The following is a 21,476-nucleotide window of genomic DNA, read 5'->3' as shown; positions in this document are numbered from 1 at the left end:
GCGCGATGACTTTATCAGTCGCACACCTATTTTGACGGAATCCGTTCATTATCTGGGGATACTCATTGCGGCTTTCGAGGAACCAAGTGATGCGTTTGCAGATCATTCGCGCTATAAGCTTTCCAACGCAGCTTAGTAGGGCGATGGGTTGGAAAGACGTGCAGCTTGTTGGCTGCTTGCAAAGTTTCAAAACATTCACAATTTTCGCCAGATTCCATCCTGCTCACTAATCACCCAGGAAGAATTGTAATTTTCCAGGAGTCGAAGACGGGAGTTGTGGGGTAGCTTTGCAATATTGTCATAGGTCATTTCATCGTGACCCCCAGAGGTGCGTCTGCTTGATTTCGCGATACCTGTGGATAGCATTAAATTGTGAAAGGCAAGTCTAACACTGGCACTGCCGCCTGTGAGATGCCTGATGGACCATCTGCGGAGAGTGTCGAAGGCCCTGACTCCACTGCCGTATTCTGCCGTGTTCTGTACAGACTTCTTTTGGGGATTTACGTTTTTGCTTAGAGAGTGCAGCGAAAGGGTAAATCGGTTGCAGTGGAGAGTGCATACCTCTAACCATCTGCGAATTTTTGGTTGCTGGCTTGCGCACATCCAGCGTAGATAAAAAGGACGCAATCTTTGACGAATACGTTATCTAGGGAACGTCGGATGTGACGTTGTGCCCATCGGCAGGCGCAAAGTTCTTCAAGGTTTTTCTGCGCAAAGCTTTCCCTTCAGCTCGCCTGCGAATAGCGCGCAACCTTTGAAATGCCTCTTCATTTGAAGCTTGCCTATCATTTTGGCTGCAATTCGTGCACTTTCCCTCAGGAGATGAGCCGCTGTCGATACCAATTCCTCATTCCGGGTCGCGGCAGTAATTACTCTGCATCCTAGGTTGTAGATTTTATAAGGAATTTCTTTTACGCCGTCTGCAAGCGGACAACTGATATGAGGACTGAGTAGTGGACACTTCCACGTGTTTCCAAATTGGTGCACCAGCCAAAGTTGTGGGCAACTCAACTTGTTACAGATGACACCTCGATGCTGCTGGCTCTCGTCAGGCCTCGAAAGTAGGTTATGCTGCCATCATTAGCGGCTCAATTGAATGGGTTGAGAGTAGTTCTGCAGCTTGGCACCCCGGGCACACGTATGTGAGCTGCCTCGAATGTCATTGCGAGCATTGAAGCCTTCACAAATAATATGTGCAAAGGGCGTCCTTGCTATCAGGTTTTTAAGCCTCGAAGCGCCAAATGGCCTGCCTGGCTCAAGGTATACTCCAGTAAGAGTGTACTCTTGTCTGCCAATTAATGTTACGGGGCACACGTATTCGTTGTCAGTGTGAGGCGGGACATCAACGAAGGAGGCCAGGATAACCTAGCGAAACCCTATTAGCAATCTGCTGACGTCATCTGATCGTTGTCAATGGTGAAAATAGTATCTGTGCAATTGAAAATTTTCCTCAACGCGTGATTCAGAGATGACTCTGAAAGAGAAGTGGTACGCTCATACGAGCTGCGGGAAGTCGAAGAGTTTCGAGCCTAAACCGCGAGCGTTGCACTGCCAAATGGTGCACGTGCGAAAGATGTTACGGATGGTCTGCTATGGTGAAGCTGTCGCTGTTGAAGCCACGGTTATTGATGTCTGGTATTACACCCCAGCGGAGCGTAGGAGGCCGACATCGACGGCTCCATTGCAAGGACAGCTTCTACTTCTGGTAGAGCTCATGATGAGGGGTTGGAGCGGATAAGAGCCTTGATGGCTGCAAACAGCATCGGAATCAGTAGGCATGTGATCTCTTGTTCAGTGCTTCCATTCTGCTGCATTTCGCGGATCGTCCTGTCGCGTTGTAGCGCCTTAGTCTGACAGCGAGAGGGGCTGTTTGTTGGGTCTTGGGCGGAGTGTTGCGGCAGCTTTGATGGAGCAGAAAAACCAGCGGACTTGCCACGCTTCCTTTTGAAGGCAGCGCGCATGTGTTGTCGGCTGTTTTTTCATGTTGTGGTGACTGATTTGCGGAGAGTTCTGGCGTGCACGTGGAAACCACATCGGGGTAAGGGGGCGGATCACAGCGCATGGATGATTTCCCCTGTGCTTCCTCCACCGTGCAAGAAAGTGTAGCAGCTTTTTCTTTAAAACTCCCTCTGTGTGAAGCAGGGCGTGGGCCAACGTATTTTCCGCATTTAAGTTGCACTCTGAGCTTCCATTCTTTGTGCGAATAGGGGCCGGCACACACTTTGCAGTGCACGGGGCCTCTACAATGTCTCGATATGTGGCCATGCCTCTGGCATTTGTAACATTGTGTTGCTGATCTGCCGTATTCAGTTACAGGGTAACTACAGAACAGAAGCGTAACTCGTTGGGCCGTGGTGCATCTTTAGCGAATTCCAAAATTACAGAGCGACAACGTACCTCTCTGACTTTGCCACCGTCCTCAGGATTGTAAGTGGTCGGCTTCCATGCTTAGAGGACGCCTTGGTCACGTAGACACTGCTGCAGCTGCACGATCTTCGGGCGGCTCTTGCTAAAATGAGCGGGGTACCACGCCGGGCAGCGACAACGGTCAAACTTCTGGCCAACCTCCCTGACCAGTCTTATGAAGCCCTGTTAGAATATATAAACGCAATTTGGAAAGGGGATACACAGCCTCCCCCTAGTTTGGAAAACGATGCTTACCCGCACAATGACAAGGTGGTTGTCGCCTGGATTTAAAGGGTGCCTTCGACAATGTGAAACACAGCGTCATCCTCGCTCACCTCAACGAGACACACTGCGGACAAAACACTTCTAATTACATCAAACATTTTTTAACGCACGTCGAAGTCCTTATCCACAATCAAGACAAGGAGCACGGTCCTTACACTATGGGTGCGCGGGGCACGCCACAAGGCGAAGCGTTGTCTCCACTGCTCTTTTATCTGCCATTATTCAACCTCTCTGCCCAACTGGCTGGAGTTCAAAGAACACAGCACGCGCTGCATGGCGACGACATCACCATTTGGGCAACAGAGGGCAGCATTGGTCGGCTGGAGGACCGCCTGCAAACAGCGGCGGGCATAGTGGATCCTTATCCTACGTACTGTGGTCTCCAGTGCTCTCCTCAAAAATCAGAATTCATGCATCCGCGCCCCTCGCCGAGGCTCCGAGCATGGGGGTGGTGAACACCTATCAGGAGCTGCGCGAGCCGCACCTCACTAATCAATACACGAGTCTCGCCCAGACAGTGTCCGGTTGCCGCCTTCAGGACAGACTACGTATACAACATGACCATCACTTTGAGGAAAGGGTACAAGTGCACTAACTATGAAGAGGCGCCCTCCGTGCTCGACCCCTTCATACCAAATTGACAGAGAAGACCACAATGAACGGCGTCAGGTGCGGGCGGATGCCATGCACCGCCATTATGAATTCAAACATGTCGTATTCCAGGTGGGCGGTGCGGGCCCACACCATTCCAGCGGAGGACGGTACACGGCCGCGGTCGTTCACGAAGAGACCAAGTGGACAGCCTCATGCCTAGCGCAAGCCACGCGGTGAAGGGAGCACTCGCCCTGGCTCCTCAATCTAAATTAATCTTATCGGATTCGCGGGGGGCCTGTCGGAATTATGAGCTGGGCTGCCCAGTCAAAAATTCCTTCAGCCTATCGGTCTGAAGGCTGAAGGAACCCGTAATTTGGGCCTGTTGGTGACGGGCCTGTTAGTGATGGGCCTGTTGGTGATGGGCCTGATGGTGATGGGCCTGATGGTGATGGACCTGTCGGTGTCAGACCTGTTGGTTCTATTGGCGTCGGCCTGTTGGCACAGATCCTGCTTGCAGGTATCGGGATAGTGTTAGCCCTAATGAGGGACGCCAGTCCTAATGGCGCACCATAGATAAGTTTTTTCATCACTCAGAAATGTGTGCTGCACATTGCGCATGATAACATAGCTTCTTCGATTAGTGCATCGCAAGCTGTTGCAAAAAGGCAGCGCCTGCTACTAATAATATTTTCCAATTAAGCTGTTCAAAAGGGTCGGTAATGCCCTACGATATATATACTGACAACCAGATTTAGGGCAAACGAAAGCTTTATTATAAAATAAAGAAACCTGTAAAGAGGAAGATGATCAGCAGTCAGAGCAGCAGAACCGAGGCGAGGCGCGAGACGAGAAGACCTGAGTAGCACCGCGGCAGAACATTGAGTCTGTTGGTGCTCTCAGGAGCATCTGCCAGGCACAAGGCTCCATCCAGAGCCCACTGCCTGCATAGACCTGCAGCAAACACGGAGAATTTCGCATTTGTACTCATTAACAGCAATGAATCAAGGTATTTTAAATATTTCATAACTTAAAACAAACAGCTGAAAAACATAAAAATTATGTAGGCATGAATGCACTCTTTTACAGCGAGCAGTGTCCAAAATCAGTAGATTTTCTATTTCTAGCCTTATAATTCGAAAAAAAAAGAAATTGCTTGCGTGCACCATGAAATATATAGCACAATCTTCTGACAGTTCTAGCTTCTCTTCATTCCGACTCAAATACCGCCAAAAGTTGAAATAATGTTCTCTGCCCTAATTCAAACAAACTTCAGAAATATGAATAAATTTCACATACCAACAACTAGGCACACCTGACAGAACAAGGCAGTCTCCTCATGATCAAAAATTATTTGTGTACTAAGAATTTCCTCAGGACAAGAATAACTGCAGACCCATTATGGCATCGTCAGGTAATGAAGTACAAAAATGACAAATTAGAAATGCTGACCTGTGCCTTACATGATAGTGTCTGAAACCACACATCTATGCTTTGCACACTACCCTTTTCCGCACACTTACTGGGACTAGTATAAGTTTCTACTGTAAGCTAGCATCATCCTCTAAACTGTACCCATTTCACTATGTACCAGCCCCAATTTAATTAAGAATCATTCACTCACTCTACTATGGTATTTGATACACTATATGACTTAAGAACATGCACAATCACCTTTCCATCATCCCTAGCAGAACCTATCACAGTGTCCTGCCCACCAGGCAGCTGGAGCTGGCAGTCCGCGGCGCTCTCCATCTCCTCGGCTGAGCATACTTTTTTGACAAGAAAAGGAAGTACACAAATATCAATGCACCTCAGCAGCACATATAAGCAAAAAGCAAACTGAGTTCAGTTTGACATTGTGGGCTATCAAGTAAATGAAAAAAAATTAAGTATTTTGCTCTCAAGGTAACAGTGAAAGCTTTGCACAGTAGAACCTCGCTGCTGAGTTGATTGGTGCTGCATTTTCCTGGCTGCTACACATTGTAGTGGTCTAGATTTGGTATGATGATAATAGGGTTCCATGCATTATAAACCCTGCTGTTCGTTGCAATGTAACTTCGGCCACATTCCTACACAGTAATACTTGTGAAATAATACCCCATGCCAGCCTAAATGAGAAACGGTGGCGGTCACATGTTTACTTCTAAAGCGGTTTTACTTGGCCTGGCATGTCTAGCACCACTGTGTTAGGCAGACGGCATTCAGGCAGGCTGTGTCATCATCATCAACAGTGGTTGCACTTTTTTGAAGCAGTAGCTTCACTGCTACAGGTGCACGGCTGAGATCGCCATGTACGCAACATGACCTTCAAGTCTGCCACAAATAAAATAAACAAACAAATAAACCTCACCATCAGCGGGATTCAAACTCAGGTCCATTGGGCGAGAGCCAGGCGCGCTAACCACTAAGCTTCAGACCCACGGCGTGACAATTCAATAAAACTGGAGATATACAGGGTGTCCCAGCTAAAAGTAACCAAGCTTGTTAAAAAGAGGATGATCCCTAGCCGAGTGAGACCAACTGAGGGTTGTTGACAGTCGCGTGTCCTAGTCTGCAGTATTTTTTTATTATGCAAACGTGATTAATTATCAGAGACTAATTAGCTAACTTTTTAATTATTGCTTTCAGGAAGAAAGTGTCAATGCAGGAGTTGTAGATCCCATAGAAAAATAATCGTTTGCCTTGTTTGCAGCTAAGCACCACTGATACAACTTCTTTTATCTGACTTAAAAGAAAGCCTGCGAATTACAAAAAGAACCACGTGATAGGGAAGCAGTTACAGCGCTCCCAAACGAGCGATCAAGAAACGACATCCGCTTATGTTTGCAACACTGTCCCGAACAGCGTTTGGCGTCTTGAGGAGGTGGCGAGATATGCGCCAGGAACTGCTTATGCGTCATGGATAGTGAGCGGGTGCTGCTTTTCAAGGAAGTGAAGCGCGGCTCGCATGGAGCGCTTTTTCACGCGTAACCTCGCCTCGAGTGATAGGAATGTGGCCGTGCCGCTAACTTGCACCGTCACGCGCTGAAGAAACGGTCGCCCTAGCGCCGATACGAGAGTTGCTGGCGTATATCTCGCAACGATCGCAAAACGCCGAACCCGTTCGGGACAACCTTGCAAAGATAAGCGAATGTCTTTGCTTGGCCGGTCGTCTGGGAGCGCTGAAACTGCTTCCCTATCACGTGGCTCTTTTTGTATTTCGCGGGCTTTCTTTTAAGCCAAATAAAAGAAGCTGTATCAGTGGTACTTGGCTGCAAACACGGCAAACGGTTATTTTTCTAAGGGATCTACAACTCCTCCATTGACACTTTCTTCCTGTAGGCAATAATTAAAAAGTTAGCTAATTAGTCTCTGCTAATTAATCATGCTTGCATAATAAAAAAAATACTACAGACTAGGACACGCGACTGGCAACAACCCTCAGTTGGTCTCACTCGGCTAGGGATCATCCTCTTTTTTACAAGCTTCGTTACTTTTAGCTGGGACACCCTGTATATGTGCTTCTTGCATACTAACTGCTAGGTTACACAGCGGCTCATGCAATATCAAGGTAATTTGTTATTCGAGCGATTCATGATTGATCAGTGACAGGCGATTTCGAGAGGAGTTAGAAGAGGAATAACAAGAGGAAGACGAAGAATACAAAGATGAAGATTAGCGCTCCACACGCAGAAAATCTAACACCACGGGTATAGGAAAAAATCAGCTGTGGTTTAGCTTCGGTTAAACCTGGTGAGAAGCAGTAGTTTCACGTAGCTACGTGCGGCAAAGTCCAAAGAAACAACAATCTTTAAACAAGCCGAGAAACTAGAAACAAAGCTTTGCAAAGCGCAGCCACATGAAGCTACCGCTTCTCGCCATGTTTAATCAGAGCTAAACCACAGCTAATTTTTTCTTCACCTATCCTTGTTTCTTTGTAATTGTGCTGCTAGTGTTAGTGTGGCTGGCGCGATTGATTTTGTCGTTCCGCACCTCATCACATCTTTTTGTGACTTCTGGATGCACACAGCAGTGGCAACAAAGAGGAAGAGGGCTAGCCACCGCTGGAACCAACCATTATGTTGGCTGTAGCGACATTAGACATTCTCAGAAAGTATGTTTGCAACGATCGCAACAGCCACATAGCCCCGTAAATTCTGGAGAAATGAGTAGTCCTCACCGGACGTAACAAAATGCAGCAGACAATGCTGCATGATTTTTTCAAGTGGCAGCACTGCAATAAATGTGTTTAGTTCTTCATTCCTGTCATTTTTCAAATTGTCCTACTTCCTGCCTCTAATGTTTCCTCGCTCTTGCTTTTTTTTTGTAGCAAGAGCTATTGGTCGCAAAGTAGCATTTTCACTGCGGGGGTTGTCACGCCGTGGTCACACCGCTTCTTGCGCCGTTGCCTAGCAACCATTGCCAGATGGAGCCACACCATCTGGTGCAACGTCAGAGGAGGAGGAGAGCCAGAGATAGCAGCAGGCACAGCAAGAGACCTCCCAAGTCTACGTACGCATTCACTGGACACCCAGACATCATGCACAAGGGACCGGGAACAGGACTGCCCACGAGGCTGCTGGCGCGCAGCTAGAGGAATTGCCTTAACGTGAGCCGACCAACTCGGACCACCCTTATTGTTCTCCCATCCCGCTCATAATACCTGACTCTATCATCACACGCCTTTAACAAGAGCAGAGGGGTTTGTCGTGGGACTTTGTCCCAGACATTACTCCATCCATTCCTTCTGGACTTTCTTGCCCGGCCCAAGTTTTCGCTCACAAGGTGCGAGCCGGTGCAGCGTACACCCCGGACATCCCGAGTCGATGGCACCGAACCAGGATCGGCTGCCCCAATTGCCCTGCTGACTCTGTTGATTTGCACCACCTGATCTGGACCTGTCCTGGCACTGCGAGCCTCTGCGCCTGCTACACCTCTGCCTACCACATCCAGACATACGAAGACTGGACGGCCCCCAGTACCGACGCCAAGCGCAAGTTCAGTGCCCTGCTAGACTTCATGTCAGAGACCGACACCCTCACCTTCACCTAACCAACCCACTTCCCCCTTAGGCCTCAGGTCATCCTTGTGATTAAAGATTTATGAATGAATGAGCAGCAGGCACACGTAGTGGCCTGTATAAGAGGGCGGTTCGTTGAAGCTGTTGTGGCCAGAGATGGAGAGCGAGTCGGAGAGGCTGGAACAAACCAGGCTTAGCTTTTGGAACGAAACAAGGCGAAGGCGACGAGACCGAGGAAGAACGCGCAAAACGTCTCAATAAGCGACGCCGTGAAGATGCAGCTCGACGAGTTCGCCTAGCCTCTGAAGGTCCATTACCTCTCGCTACGTATGTCTGGCATAGCTGAGCTAAGCCACAGCCAATTTTTTTTAGTCCCGTGAGGAGTACATCAGCAGGGTTATGCTGTATTAAAACTTGTAGAAACATTAATATGAGAAACACATCTCAGTGAAGAGTTGATCGGCTGCTACACTAACACTGATGGCTAAAAAAATAACTGGTGAAATAATGAGGGCTAAGTGACAAGTGACCACCGTGGCCGCAGTGGCTCAGTGGTTATGACGCTTGGCTGCTGACCCAAATGACGCGAGTTCGATCCAGCTGCGGCAATGGAATTTCGATGGAGGCGAAGTTCCAGGGGCCCTTGTACCGTGCGATGTCAGTGCACGTTAAAGAACCTCAGCTGGTCGAAATTTCCGGAGCCCTCCACTACCACGTCCCTCATAGCCCGAGTCGCTTTGGGACGTTGAACCCCCATAAACGAGCCTTAAAGACACAGCAGAACACTGCGGAGCTAGAGCAGTTCAGAAAAATCGCATATCCTGCCAAAAATTAAAGGGGCAGTACAGAAAGCCTCATAGGCAATGCAAAAAGCAAAAAAAAAGACGTCAGGTTCAATTAACTGCGCATCTGCTGAAGGACAGCAGGAACACTGTGCCAGAAAACTTTTCAACCTGTACACGGTACAACGCCTAACAACTTTGAATGTACGAGACGACCAGAATAATGCTAATATATTTTGTTAATTCACAAGAAAGGGGATGTCAATCATTTAAAAAGCTTTTAATTATTAGATAACTATGGGAAAGAAACATGAAGCTTAATGAAAAGGCTTGAAATACAACTGAAGGCAGGACGGCAAGCTATCGAAAGGTATAGATGTAATCACACAGTAGAGTAGGAGAGCGACACAAAGTAGAGATAAAAAGTACAGAAAGAAATGGGGCCTGGGAAGGGTATGTAACCAATTCCAAGAAAAGGTAAATGTAGCACATACAGTCAAAGTTAGCGGCACAGAAGAGATGGTGGAAGGATGAGACTAGAAGTTTCAGGGGATAAGGCGCCCTCAAGTGTCACAGGACAAGGTTAACAGGCGCTCATTGGACAAATCCTTTGTTTGCAGTGAACATTTTCTTAGGCCGATTTGATTATGAAAAATAAAAAATGGCATGCATCACAAGAAGGTTCGCTCACCAAACTCGTCTGGCCCACTGCCACTCGCCCCATCGATGGATGTCATTGCTGGGGCCAGTTCTGTGAATTAGGTGTAGTTAGAGTTCATGTCCTTACACCAAAATGCACATCAAAGGTACCGTAAAAACCCGCGTATAATACGAGGTTTTCTTCCAATAATTAGCGTCCTAAATTTCCGCCTCGTACTATTTGCGGATCCCAACAAAAATTTTCGAAGTTGCTCGATGTTTTGGTTTCGTTTTTGCGGCGTGGCTACGGCTTGGCTTCGCTATTGGCACGTGGCTACGGCTTGGCTTCGTTACTCTCGACAAACGACGTCACGACGTCGTTTCTTTGTTGATCCGTTGGGTGCGCCGGGGGGTCGCGGTGTGCCGTGCGCCTGTTGACAACGCACGTGCTCGCATGTAAGGCACGCTTCGTGAAGTGGATATTGTTTTAGAGAGCACGATGTCACGGTCTCGAAAACAGTACTCGGCTACTTTCAAGCGATTTTGGCTGCGGAGAACATCGGCAACGGTGCGGCCGGGAGGCAGTTTGGTGTCGTCGAAGGAAGCATTCGTGGATGGCCACAACAGAAAGAAGCCCTTTTCGCGTGCATCGGAACGCGACAAAGCTTTCGCGGCCGTTTGATGGTTGTGTAAACAAACCGTTCAAGGACGCAGTCAGGCGGTGCTACGCAGAGTGGATGCGCTCAGGTGAGCCTGCAGTGACGCCAACCGGGCGGCTGAAGCGGGCTTAAGAAGTGCGGCATCTCGAACGCCCTCGATGGCACGGAAGATGAGTACATTTGGGACGCTTTGTCGGACAAAGAAATGTCCGAAGAAAGCGCTACTGAAGAACAAAGTAATTTAAGTGAAGTGCGGGATGCGATTTGAATAAATGTCTTCTATAAGCTTGTGTTACTCGTATTATACGCGGGTGAAACTTTTTTTCCCATTTCGCGTCTCTAAAACTTAGCCCCGTATTATATTCGCGTTCGTATTATACGCCGGTTTTTACGGTATATTCACACAACGGATGAGGTCGCAAAAAGATCTATAGCATCACCTCAAGTAAAGGCAGTGTCCGCATGCTGAAAGCATTCACACATGAGATGAAAACAGCAGATGTTGTCCTAATAGAAAAAACGCCCTCCTCTTTCCATCTGCAGACACCAATTGGTTGGCGTCATTTCGTGACGTCAAGCCACATAATGCACAGTTCACCCTCAAGATTTGCAATTCAGTCCACCATGTGAATTCACCTTAAGATGACTTCCAAGAGCACTTAATTTAAGCTCTAAGATATACATGCATGGTAACACCTACAACATGCAATTTGATGAGGTAGCTTAGCTAAGAAAAAAGGGATGAGCAGCACACATGTGAGCTACTCAGGAACAAGAACCAGAGCTAATGTTTTAAACAGTTACTAGGCACACACCTCTCAACTGGCATGTTATAAATACAAAACACTTCAGTAAACTATCTACAACACTAGCATACCTTGAAAACATACACCACCTGGATTTTGTGTTTCCCAAATATAAGACATTCATTTTGTGCACAAAATTGCAACAAATAAACAAAGTAGCAGTGCCACCTAATTGGCCATTTAGAAACAAGGAGCAGACGTATTATGAACAGCAGAGTTAGTTGTTGGGCTGGTTAGCATCACAGATTTAAGTTCATAGTTTTCCAGCCCTACGAAACACACACACATACATGAGCCGCCACGGCAGTTCAGTGGTTATAGTGCTCGGCTGCTGGCCTGTTAAGACACGGGTTCTATCCTGGCCGCGGTGGTTGCAATTCGATGGAGGCAAAATGCTAGAGGCCCGTAAATGCAAACTGCATGCAAGAGATCTAAAGAATGAGGACAGGTTCCAAACTTGTCAAGCACTGCAGTGATCGTACAGAGATTTTCAAGTGTGAAGATCCTTAGCAGAAGCAAGCCACTTGTGAAGGGACAGAGACGCATCATATTAAAAAAGCTGGTTCACAATGTGCGAGCAATACTTCAGTTGTATCATATAACACAGAAATGATGTTTCTTTCATAGTTTTTATGATAAAGGTGTGATAAGTTTGTTTTTTTCCTGCTCCGCTGGTCTGAAGGCATTTAAGCAGTGCCTGCGCCGTTAAATAACCAGTTGTCAGTGATTGCTGTGTTTTATCCTTCTTCCCAACTTCAGTAAAACGGCAAGTTGATACATACTTGAAGAAAACAGCGCAGCAACAGGGACAAGAGAGAAGATGGGACAGGTGCTGACTAGCAACTGAAGGTTTATTGAAAAGGAACACATAAAATATACTCTCTTCACAACCAAGAGCGTGCATGAGCTGCGCGAACAACACTGATAAGCTATCAACTTCAGTCATGGTGGTCAAGATTCAACAGTGCACAGCCATGAACGGCCATCCGTCCTTGTTAATGATTGTGAACTATTGTATCCTGACCACCATGACTGAAGTTGACAGGTTATCAGTGTTTGCGCAGCTCATGCACTCTCTTGGTTGTGAAGAGAGTATATTTTATGCGTTCCTTTTCAAGAAACCTTCAGTTGCTAGTCAGCACCTGTCCCATCTTCTCTCTTGTGCCTGTTGCTGCACTGTTTTCTTCAAGTATCCTTCTTCCCTTCTTTGGTCATGCACCGTTGCACTGGAAAACTACAAATTTAAAGTACTGTCAACATTTGCCTGAACAATTTAGCACGTCTAAAATATGCTTGTCTTCTGGTAGCCTCCAGCTGCTCACGATGATGGTCTCTTCTAATTCATGATGTGACAAGCAAAGCTGCATCCCTGCAAAAAAAAGAAAGAACCAAAAATTTCCTAATATAAGCATCTTGGTGGGCACACGTCTAATAAGAAATCTTTTTTAATCCTCAATGAACACAGACATTGGACAGCTCTGTACAAGGAACTTATGTCCAGTCATTTGGCTCAAACCAAAATAGTGAGAAAAAAATCCGCCCTTCCCTTGCAGCGCGAGCATATTTTAACAGCCTGAGCATCAAATTGTTCTGAAAGTGGCTAAAAATGCATTCATTACATAAAAGACCGACTATTCATGCCACCTAAAATTCCTCAAAAGCAAGCAAATAATGTACAAACAAAAATTCCCATTCCCGCACCTCACAGCAATGGCCAGTGCTGCTGTCTCGCTTGAATCCTGCCTTACAAGCGGACCTACTGGTGTCAGCTATGGGGACGGCCATTCAATTGCTTAAACCCACAAGGGCGTTTGTAGATGAAGGCGTAGCCGGCTGGAGGTGGTTGCACATCACTGCCTTTGTCTTCCCTCAATTGTACCATGGCGGGTGGCCGACAAAGTAAACCGAGCGGAGAGGGCAGGCTCAGCCTATAGTCTTTTTCAGCCTCACTGCTGTGCACAATTTGAAAGGCATAGTTGCTAACGGCCGATTCTTCCTGGGCTACATAAGCTAGATCACAAACTGATGATGGGTGCAGGGGTCAAGTGGATGCAGCTAGCACAGGAAAGGGCTAATTTGGGGAATATGGGAGAGGCTGTCGCCCTGCTGCGAGTATAGTCCGGCTGATGATGATGAAGGATGATTGAATACCAATGAATATTTCACTTTTCTTACCCTTGGTGCAAATCGCTGCACAGTCCCATAAATGTTGGTTATAAGAGTATATATCTGATTAAGAATGAGAGGGCAAAGACTAAACTACTGGCATGATGCAGCAGCGTCAGTGTTAAGTGAAAGAATAAATTCTGATTCATTGCTTACAATGTCGCTGGATCTATGCTATCTTCCAGTAGGATGCATGAGAACTGGTGTAATGCCCTCGCACAAAGTGCAGACGTTAAGGAACATGCACAACATGTTCTTCCAGAGAACGAAAAATTCCAAAGTAGTGGTAATGACCATCGCTCATCACTGCTGCATCACTATGCCTCTGCGTCTTTAGTAGTTTTCTAGAATCCGTGGGTAACTCTGGATGGTATGGTTTCAGCACTTTAAGCAGGGAATGGAGGTGAGAAGCAGGCAATTGGCTATTAATTGTCCACACGGGCAAGTCGTGCTCCAGACATTGAGTAGCGGAACCAGACTCAGGTGTCATCCTATCTTCATAAACCACAAAATCCTCATTGTCAGAAATCCGCGACAACTCTTACGTTGCACTTTCTATGTCAGGGATTCTGCTAGCGGTGCTAAAATCTGACAAGTGAGAACTGCGGCTTTCAACTGCGTCCTCGACCGGCGCTGATAAAGAGGATAAAATAACATTATGCGATGAAAAGGCATCTTGAAACTGTTCTGCTCCTGTTGCGCAAAATCTGTTGCCATGACCATCATCAAGACTTACAACTGCCGAACAGGGTAGCATTTCATGATGCGTACCCGCAAAAGCCGGCTCTCACCATCGTGGGTACCCTTGGCGAAAACAGTTTTCTAGTTCGTCGTGAACAGCCTCTGCTGTTCTTCGGCGTCGTTGCCGAAAGGACACCTCGATTAGCAAACACTTCATTCTCTTCATGATACAACGAATGTAGCACTTTATCAAACTATCACGAAGGGCATGGGTAACATATATACACTACTGGCATTGTGCCAACCAACACAGGTCACGGCACAACAATGCAAGTCTATAAATCACTCACCATTGAGGTCATCCTCTTGGCAAGCCTTTGTTGTTTCAGCTGAATTTCAGTGAAACCACAACGAAACACAGCAGCGCGGGCACGGCGACCGCAAAAAAACTGTACTAGAACAACAAAAAACGAAAATCTTGCCATGTCTGCCGCTGACACGCGGGTTCTCGGACCAGCGCGCGCCGCAGGATTGGCTCTCGGCGCGGCCGCGAGTAGCCGCGGTTTAGATTTGGATTTGTGATAGTGATCTCCATGACCATTAAGGCCGACCCACATGGAGCGAACAGACGCTGCGAATTTCATGCGGCGCGGCGGAACGCCGACGAGCGTTCGCCGTGCTGCACCACATACGGCGAAAACCAGGCGACCGCCGCCAGACCGCAGCCGTCTCGATTTCAGTGTTGCTAATAACGGCATGGCCTTAATCTTAGTAAAGTGCAACAAAAAAAATTTTTTAACTTACTCTAAAGCCATTGTTTATTAGAGGGCTGCAAAGGAAACAAATTATTATTTATATTTGTTTCAATTTTATCAATTTTGTCTTCATTTATCAGACCGTAGGCTAGAGTAGGCGCTCACACTTGTTCAAAAATCCGAAGCGGATCCGCTCACCGCAAAAACTAGTACAGAGGGCAAAACGCTTGCCTAGAACACGTTATAGGCGTGTTTCGTGCTTAACGCCCGATATCTAGCGATAGCATTTGGTTAAAAGTTGTTTAGATGTAAGCATGTGCATTTAAACTCATACGATTTCATCGTCATTTTGTTACTTCCTGGTCGCGGCGCCTTTGGGAGCTGCGGAGCGCACAGTTCGGTCGTTCTAGACAAGCGTTTTGCCCTCTGTACCTGTTCTCATCTGTCGACGCCCTGGCGAGGCGGAACCGCCGCGCCGTTGCTGTTTCTCGCTTTTCTACACCACGTCACCGCTTGCGGCGTACACAGATACAGTGAGAAAAGAACATAAACTTACTCTACGTACCATAAGTGTATTCATGCTTACGTACGCTAAACGCAGGCGCATTCCCACTTTTAGTTCAGCGTATGCTAGCAGATACGCAAAAATAAACTCAGCCTATAGTGGCGCCATCTGGTCCTCATGAGGCGAACCATTACTGTCAACAAACCGACTCTCCTCCTAGAAGTGGGAGAACTGTCACTATAAATAAAAAAAGAAACCAAATTTATCACTTATACGCTTTCTTATAGGCAAGATGAGACGAAGCGAAATACCGGTGCTCCATTTACGGCCAGTGAACGCTCTAAAAAAGGCTGCAACAACGAAAATTGAGTCCAAAGCGAGGGGTCCGGCATCGAAGGGCGCCGCCATGTTTATCGCCGCGCGCGGGCGGAAGCCAGATGCGGGAAGAGAGCGCCCTCATTGGTCCGCACTGACAGCTCGCATTCGCCGCTTCCGGTGAGCGGCTGACCGCCGGGAGAACGTATCTAGCACTGCTTGGTCGGCTGCGAACGGCCGCCGGCGGCCAAGCGGCCGCCGCCGGGCGGCCGTTCGCAGGTTTTTCGCGAGAAAATCGCTCCATGTGGGTCGGGCTTTAGACTGCGGGGCGTCAGTGAAACCAGAACTAAATTTCTTCGGAAGTTTTAATTTTGTCTGCCTGTTTAATTAAAAACAAAGTAATTCCAGCTGTTTAAAAATATTTCAGATAGAAATATATCTTTCTACCTTAGTGTCACCATTTGCATACACACCACATGCAAACTTGCACTCGAAGTAAAAATTAATAAACAAATTAATACTCTCACGGTGAGGGGAAGTGATCTGGTACCGGCTTTTCTATTTGGGCTTCAGAAATAGCCAGAGAGGGCAGACAATTAACCTATAGCATGAATGTTATAGCAATGCCATCGTATGTGGTTCAACATTTATTCATCATTTGACAATATTGCTGCAATGTGAAAAGACCACTTTAGAGCAACGTTATCAGCAAGTTGCTTGGTAACATTGCAGCAACATTATCTAATGTTGAAGAATGTTAGCGCAACATAGTACAACATTGGCAATGTTGTGGCAACGTTGCAGTAACATACTGTGCTACTAGGGAAGCAGCGAGGCTCTATGGTGAGGCAGCTATGACATATAATGTTCACCAGCTGCGGCACCTTTCTAAGGCTACGCGCATGTTTGGCCCATTATGGGGTATGTCCACGTTTCCTTTTGAAGATGGGATTGGCCGTGCACTGCGGCTTGTGTCAGCAGCCAAGCTGGTGCCTATGCAGGTCGCTGAACGGTGCATAATGCAGCAGTGCTATCGAAGCTTAGAAATAAATTTGGAGCTCCCAGCTCATTTGGCTTTTGCCAAGAAAAATATTGGCACTCAGCACACAAACAGCTACCAGACGTGCTCTAGGTGTGCCACACGTACCCTGTTCCTTCATTTCCCGAGCAGCTAAAAATGATTTTCAATTCACGCTTTGGCTGCATTCCTCAGATGTCTAGGTACTTTCGAGCACAAATTGGCAGCATTATTATACACAGTTCGGATTATTTTACTCCAAAAAAGACCTGCTCTTGATATGTTAAAATGGTAGACGGCACATATTGTTATGTACTTGGAATTTATGAGATTGGAGCCTGTATATATTTTCACTCCCAAAGGCTTCTTGTTTCACCACTTGTATTTGATGTCCTACATATCATGCAGTGTCAGCACGCACCGGCTGATCAGAATAATTGTTTGCACTCCCTTGATGATGTGTCTCTGCAATGTGTTTTCTTTAGTATTAATAATGTTTCATACTTGTGCGCAGTGCCCAACCAGAATGAAAGAGATTGATCTGGTAGTGATGTATGATGTGCAGTTCATGAAGGTAGTTTCAGTGTATTTTTATTTTTGTATTCCTTTAAGGTAGCTCTTCAGTGTGTTTAACTTTTTTCAAACTTGCGGCCATAAAATTCATTGCAGCTAGCAGCAATTACACCAATATTCAGATTGTGACGGGAGGTTGCTCCATATTTTCACATTGTCAAAAGTTCGTCGTCAGTTATAAATTCAGCACGGCCACAAGCGGCAAGCATTGTCTTTGACGACCGCCAAGCACGCTTGTTGCTACACCGCTGCCGAGTCGTTCAGTTCTTTGTGGGTGTGAAAGAGCCCAACAGTGTTTTTTTGGAAGCCGTTTTGCTGTCTACCTGACTGCCAAACTGCAGCCATCACAACTACGTGACAATATTACACTAATCTCAAAGTTTCTTTTATTCTCGGAACATTTATGCTTCAAAGTATTTAGTGCAAATAATTCAAGAGAGAACACATTTCCATGTATGCTGACAAAGTCTGTTGATGGGATTTATATGACATAAGTAGAGGCCGGATTTTTAGGCACCAAGAAGGCATGTTTTAGGCGCCAAAAATTGGTGGTTAAAATTTGATTTTAGGCACCTAAAAAGTAAAATAGGCACTATAAATTGCATCAAAATTGCACTTATCAGATCCGAACATCAGCACGCAATATCTGCCATAAAGTAAAACAGCCGGAATGATTTGAGATCTTAACCTGTGTGCGAACCTTAGAAGCACTCTTTTTAAAGCTGTCCTGAAGCTTTTCGTACAACACGCATGCTTCAGCAGAGCAAAAGAGATGGTTACAAAGCCTTTTAAAATGCGTTGGCATACCTCGAAACAAACAATTTGCTTGTCGTGCACAATACTAAAACAAGAGGCCATGCATTTAGCAATTGACGCAGATGTGAATTTAAAGCATCCGACATGTGTTCAGAGTCATCCTCATAGGAATTAAACTTATCTATTGCAGGCATGCACGGTGCTTTAACAATAATAAATGTGTCGCCATTTGTGTAAACTGCGTTTTATAGTTAGTGGCTCCAAGTGTCGGAAGTCAAGCGGACTTAAAATGGTGCTTGCTATTAGAAGGGTCTGGAAACCATAAGTACGAGATGCAAAAAATGTAGCCGCTTAGTGCTGTTGATGCTTTATATGCCGAAAATAATTATATAGTTCAGCACGGGCCTACGTACATCCACTGGGGATTCATAATAAATAAACACCATTCATATAGTAATCACTGCTTAAGTCATGAAAGCAGTAGCACACAAGCAACGTCTCCATGTTGGTGGGCTCAAAACTGTGCCTCTTCTCACTGAGAACAAGCTTGTAAGCTGAAAAGGAACGCTCCGCACCAACAGATGTTACAGGAGTGTGCTTGTAGGAAACCATTTCGATTGAAGGGTTGAGATAATAGACATAGGAGTGACGCCAAAAGCGTGATATTCATACAAGCATCAAACATTGTTTGAGTGCATGAATGTGTTCCGTATGCACGCACGACTGGCACGGCTCTCAGCTGTCCAGTGCGGCCTGCTCCAAGAAAACTGCCGCCAAAGGCTATTTGATTAGGATTACATGCAGATGAGGCACAAGGAATGATTATAAGGCAGATTACCAATATGGCAAATTTTATCCAGTTAAACTTTATCCAGCCAGCTTATGGAACAATTTGCAGTTGGTTTCAACTCGAACCCACTGGGAATTATGTGGATGAAACTTACGTACTTCATGTACTTTCCAAAATGTAGCACCGTCTCGTCAACTACCATTTTAACGGCCAGAGTTTACAAGCTGTAACTACAAAACGGCAGAAACAGGAAAAAGGTTATTTCGATATTTTTGGCTGATGTGGTTGACATTGTCTACACAGTCGGCGTTGGAGTAGTGTTCACCGCACCCAAGTGACGAAGTCATTTAATGTTGCCATGTGTGGGTTCAACTCGAAACTGAAATGGATTCTAAAACAAAAAGAACCTGAAAACAAAACCACAACGTATATCAGGGCTATTTTCTTCAAAATAGGGCATTTTTAGGCACCAACGTTGGAAATCGGCATTTATAGGCACTGACGCCCAAAACAGGCATTTATAGGCACCATCAAATGTGTATTAAACATGTCGTGAACGCCTAATTCATGCTCATATGTAAAAATGGTGCGCCCATGATGCCTTGAAAAAAATAGGCATTTGCCTAAAATCTGGTCTCTAGACATAAGGATATACCTGGCCTTGCAGCCTGATAGTATGATGCTTTGTCATCCTTGTTTTTTCATGTGTTTAAAATGTTTGCTGCTTTTAAGTGTAAAGAATAATGCACGTTCCTGTCCAACATTTATTGCTCCCTCTGCTTTGTTGTTGTGGCCTAGTGTGTGTAATAAATCATGTTTGTAGATCACATCACATCACTTTATTTTCCTTAAAGACCCTTTTCCAGGGTGTTACATAAGGGGTGGGGTTTACAAAATGCAGGAATCAACAGTGCTTGAAAATGATGATGAACATGTTATGACAGCAATATTATGGGGAAGGCCGTTCCAGTCAGCTGCTGCACGAGAAAAAAATGAGTTGGCAAAAACAGTGGTACGGCCTCGTGGACGCAAAACTTGAAGATAATGACCGATGCGGTGGGCCCTACGTTGTGGAAGTGCGCAAATGTATGGTTCTTGTTTTAGTGGTGAATAAAAGAACTTGTGAAACAGAACAAGACTGGCTATGCGACGGCGACTAGAAAGATTAGCTAGACCTGACTACGATTTTACGGATGATATGCTGACGTCGTACTAGTATGAGGAGTGCATGAATCTGATAGCCCTGTTTTGAACAGATTCGATAGCGTGTGTTAAATATTCTTCATAAGGGCTCCAGATGGGTGATGCGTATTCAAGTTTAGTTCTAATGAATGAGATGTACGCTTGTAGTCTTACGTGTTGTGGGGCTTCCCGTAGGTGACGTTTTAAGAAACCTAGTGTTTTATTAGCAGATGATATCAGGTTAGTCACGTGCAAACGCCAAGATAAATCATTATAAATGGTGACTCCTAAGTATTTATATGACTGGACGAGGTCAACTGGGGAATTGCAGACTGTGTATTTGAAAGCGAGAGGATTTCGACGGCGGTGAAAGAACATGCACTTGCATTTGTTAGAGTTCAGCATGATCACCCACTGGGAGCACCAGTCTTGCACATGGCGCAGGTCTGCCTGAAGGGATTCTTGGTCAGAATGGTTAGTCACTGAGCGATAAATGACGCAATCATCGGCGAACAAGCGGATGTGACAAGAGACATGCTGGGGTAAATCATTAATGTATATGAGGAATAACAAAGGACCGAGAACAGAACCCTGTGGGACGCCAAGCGGGTTGGAAAGTTGGTTATTAATGACGACGGACTGAGAGCGATGCGTGAGGAAAGCTTTAATCCATGCAATTATGTTCGGATGTAGGTTCAACTGGGAGAGTTTAAGAAGCAAGCGTTGGTGAGGTACTTTGTCGAATGCCTTAGCGAAATCTAGGAAAATGGAGTCAGTTTGCAGGTTAGTATCAAGGTTGGCGTGAATATCATGTAGAAAAATGGCTAGTTGAGTTTCGCAGGAGAACCCCTTGCGAAATCCATGCTGTGATGGATGGAAGAAATTATTTGAATCCAAAAATTGCATGATTTGAGAGTAAATGACATGTTCCATGATTTTGCACGGTACACTTGTTAATGAAATGGGGCGATAATTAAGAGGTGAATCAGTACTACCTGATTTGTGGACGGGAACGACCTTCCCCACATCCCAGTCATCTGGAATGGTACCTTCGGAGAGTGATTGTGAGAACAATCCTCAAAACCTTAAAGCCTCAAAACTGGCTGCACTTATTTTTGATGCAGCGTTACATGTTCCATGGGTGTGTTCCGGGAACCAAAATTCTGTTACTGCTGTCAATTAAGTTGCCGTATACCCTACAGTGATACGAAGAATTTTTACGCAAATGCCTTTCAAAGAAGGTGCTCCAGCCAGTGGAGCTGGCCAGTTGGTGTGATGTGATGGTTAATCCCCATTCACTTAGTGTGACATATAACAGGGGGCTGGGAATTAACTGCATATAGATCATGAATCCAGCGTCAAGGAATATGTTAACTTGACATCGCGGTGCTAGGTGGGCGAGTTTAATGTTTTCAACGATACACATCGCCAGAGAGAGAGAGACTCTTTAATGAAATACAGAGAATTTAGCCGGCGTTTCAATATCGCTGGCATGCTACTCTGTGTAGGGAGGGGAATTTGGGAGATAAAGACTGAAGGAGAGCCGCACATGAGTTGTGCAGCTT

At 46.0% G+C, this 21,476-nt stretch overlaps 1 long non-coding RNA gene across 1 annotated transcript; it reads right to left on the bottom strand.

The window, feature by feature from the left end:
- Positions 1–4,092: 4,092 nt before the first annotated feature.
- On the bottom strand, positions 4,093–9,840 carry LOC149355274 (uncharacterized). Its single transcript, XR_016289346.1, has 3 exons — positions 9,758–9,840; positions 4,957–5,054; positions 4,093–4,236 (listed from the first exon to the last, which is right to left on the bottom strand). It is a non-coding gene; the product is annotated as an uncharacterized LOC149355274 (long non-coding RNA).
- Between the last annotated feature and the right edge of the window lie 11,636 nt (positions 9,841–21,476).

This window comes from Amblyomma mixtum, chromosome 3, assembly GCF_055824585.1.
Source record: "Amblyomma mixtum isolate Tamu chromosome 3, ASM5582458v1, whole genome shotgun sequence".
Lineage (NCBI taxonomy): Eukaryota > Metazoa > Arthropoda > Arachnida > Ixodida > Ixodidae > Amblyomma > Amblyomma mixtum.
This window is presented reverse-complemented; position numbering and strand designations above follow the sequence as displayed.